Genomic DNA, 3,816 nt, shown 5'->3' on the forward strand with positions numbered 1-3,816 from the left:
CAGAACACAATACATCACCATCCCCATAAAGGAAAAAATTAGGAAGGAAGATGTATGATTATCCGGGGAATTCATGAAGTCCAGAAATCAAGAGCAGTAGTTCATTCTCAAAATTGAATTCAATCAGAATCACTTGCAGGGTTTGTCAAAACACAGATTGCTAAGCCCCATCCCAAGAGTTTCTGAATCAGCAGGTCTTTGGTGGGACCTAATAACTTGAGTTTCTAATAAGTTGTCAGGGGATACCAATGCTGCTGGTACAGGAACTGTACTGAGGAAGCACTTATCTATAGACAATAGAGACTATAAAGATAATTCTCCTATTTCAGCCTATATCAGCTAAAGTATTGCTCCAATTTTTCACTTAGCCCACATGGACAAATTCATGTAGGTAGAGATCTAATGATAACTATTTCTTTCAAGTTTTGTTTGGATTTCCTTTTTTCTGTGCATAAAACCACACCAATTCCTCTTTAATTGTGGTTTCCTTAATGTTCCATATCTCTCTATCTCTATTACAAGACTGATATTAGAAATTTAACATTTAATGAAAGACATCTTCAGTAACTGAATTTATCAAGTGACCACATCTGAAATGTAGGTACAGATTTTTGTCACATATGCCTGCATAAAGACTATCTAGAAAACATGCACAGATTTAATATTTCTACTGAAAAGTTGAATTAACTACCTTTCTCTAGATGTAGTGTGCATTAATTCCATTAATTTACATGGCTACATGCCAAAATCAAAATCATACTGAATCAGAAAAAGAGAATTACAACTATGAGTACTTATGTATGCGTGTACACAATATTCCTCAGGGGTATTTAACTTTTGAGACATCAAATTTACTAGCTTTTCAGGAGCAAGCCACCTCCATATGTCATAAAATTTCCTGTAAACCATTTATATATGCAGAAAATAAATGCAAGATTACATGCCTCGTTCTGCTATTTATCTTATTTTCATATGATTGATGTCTCAAATAAAACTAATTTTCACTTCTAAATAAAAAGAGTAGCCAAAGTAATATCAAATTGTGCAGCTCAAAAGCACATATGTTTCCAACAAATATTTACTGAACACCAACTATGTATAATATAGTAGGTGCTAGGAGTACAAAGGGTTCCTGCTCTTGAGTAGTTCACTGTCTAGTGGGGGCAACAGATATTAATAAATAACTACAAGCATATGTGAGAAAGTATTATAGAGGCATAAATAAAATGTTGTGGAATCACAAAGGAATACAGGAGTGCTGATGCATAAGGGCACATGTACCCCAATGTTCATAGCAGCACTCTCAACAATAGCCAAAACATGGAAAGAGCCTAAGTGTCCATCAACGGACGAATGGATCAAGAAGATGTGGTTTATCTATACGATGGAATACTACATGGCNTTCTCACTGCCTGAAGTGAGAAATGACAAAGCCACAGAAATTCATCTGAGATCTTTCTGGGGTCTTTAGTTATTCTTGGTGGGCCTGGGTACATTATCTTATAAGAGGCACTGCATTTCTGGTGATTCTGCTTAGTAGGAACACTGCTTGAGGTGCAAACTAGTGCTGAAATAAATAGCCATGCTACTAGAAATCCTCAGCAATCAGAAAACAATGAAATTCTAATCACACTATAAAGATGACGATTGCCTTTAATATGTAATTTTATTATACTTGAGATATATGTTTGAAGAGAAACTCATCAAGTTTGCAGATAATTCTAAATTACACAGGGGATGCTAAATATTCTCAAAGACAGAATTCAATTCAAAATGACTTTGACTGGGGTGCCTTGGTGGCTCAGTATTTAAAATTGGGCAAAAGACGAATAGAAATTTCTTCAAAGATATACAAATTGCCAATAAGCACACAAAAAGATGCTCAGGATCATTAGGCATTAGGGACATGCAAATCAAAACTGTAATGAGAGGGGCACCACAGTGGTTCAGTAGGTTGTGTCCAACTTTGGCTCAAGTCAAGATCTTGCACTTCGTGAGTTCAAGCTCTCCATCAGGCTCTCTGCTGTTAGCACAGATCCTGCTATGGATCATCTGTCCCCCTCTTTCTGCTCCTCCCCCACTCATGTGCGCTCTCTCTCTCTCTATCTCTCAAAAATGAATATACATTAAAAAAAACAACAGCAACAACAAAAAACTGCAATGACATACTACTTCACCTCCACTAGAATGGCTATAAGAATTTAATAAAAGGAGTTCAAGTCCAAGATCGTGACACAGGAGGACTCTGAACTCACCTTCTCCATGGACATACCAAATCTATACCTATTTATGGAGCAATACCTCCTGAAGAAAGACTGAGGGCTAACTAAGCACCTTTTGCACAACAAAAGATAAAGAAGTCACATAGAGAACAACAAGAGAGAGACAAGGTGACAAAGGAACACCCATCCCTGGCATTGCAAACTGCTGTGGGGAGGGGTAGTATTGAGAGACCATGAGCAGATTCGTCTGCCCTGGAGCACAGGGAAAAAAAAGCTGCTGTTTAAAAGAGCAACTAGAATATAAAAAATCCAGCCCTAAAACTCCAAACAATGCTAGACATGCTGGAACTCTCTCCTGGTCAGAGGGGCTGGTGAGCATCATGGCTAGCATCACTTTCCTCCTCCACCTTGACAGCATAGACAGGAACAAGGTCCAGGCATGCTAGCTGGCCTTACTGTCTCTGTGAGCCAGGAACCTTAGCCCATACCAGCCCCAGACATCCCACTAAGGTAACCCCGGTGTAACACACATTGGGACACCCCTGCTCAGTGCTCAGTATAGCTTCAGCCATCTCACCAAGGTGACACAGGTGTAAATCACTCCAGAACAATCTAGGCCCACACCAATTTGATTCCAAACAACTTGTCAGGGCACTCTTGTGCAGAGCACCCTGGAAATACCTGTCTTCAGCTGCCACACCAGAGTACCCACTGCATGGAGCACCCCAGGACTCCTGCCTTCTGGTTCACACCAACTTTGACTGCAGCCATCCCAGCAGGTGCCCCAGGTGTGGACCACACTGGGACACTGCCTCAGCTCCAGGGGCCTTACCAGGGCACCCTCTGTGTGGGGTACTCCAGAACATACCAGCTTGTACCCACTTCAGCTTCAATCATCCTGCCAGGATGTCCTCTATGGGGAGAGCTCCAGTACTTTTTACCTTGCACCCACCTCAGCTTCAGGGGTCCTACCAGGGTGCCTTCTGCATGGAAAGTCCTGCAACCATCCCAGCCTGGATCTCACTTCAGCTTAGGTCATTCCACCTGGGCAGCCCAGCACAGAATGCCCTGGGAACACGAGCCCATGCTAGTCACAGTGCTAGCCAACCAATGAAACAAGGCACACACAGTCCACACAGGACACAAACATACAAAAGACTGTCCTTTCAAGTTTAGAAGTAGCTGTTCTGCTTGTCATAGAAACAAACACAGAAAGTCAAGAAAAATGAGGAAACAAAGGAATATGCTTCAAATGAAGGTACAAGACAAAACCCCAGTAAAAGAACTAAATGAAATGGAGAAAATCAATCTACCTGATAAATAGTACCAAGTAATGGTAATAACGATGCTTACTGGGCTGGAGAGAAGAGTGGATGGACTCAGTAAGAACTTCAACAAAGCGATATAAAAGACAAAAAAGAACCAATCAGAGTTGAAGAATAAAGTAAGAGAAATGAAAACCACACTAGAGGAATGAATAGATTAAAGGGTGCAGAACAGATCAGTGATCTGGAAGACAAGGTAATGGAAAACACCCAGGCTGAACAACAAAAAGAAAAAAAAAAAGAAGTTAAAAATGAGAATAAGTTAAGGG

Source organism: Crocuta crocuta, unplaced genomic scaffold, assembly GCF_008692635.1.
Source record: "Crocuta crocuta isolate KB4526 unplaced genomic scaffold, BGI_CrCroc_1.0 scaffold737, whole genome shotgun sequence".
Lineage (NCBI taxonomy): Eukaryota > Metazoa > Chordata > Mammalia > Carnivora > Hyaenidae > Crocuta > Crocuta crocuta.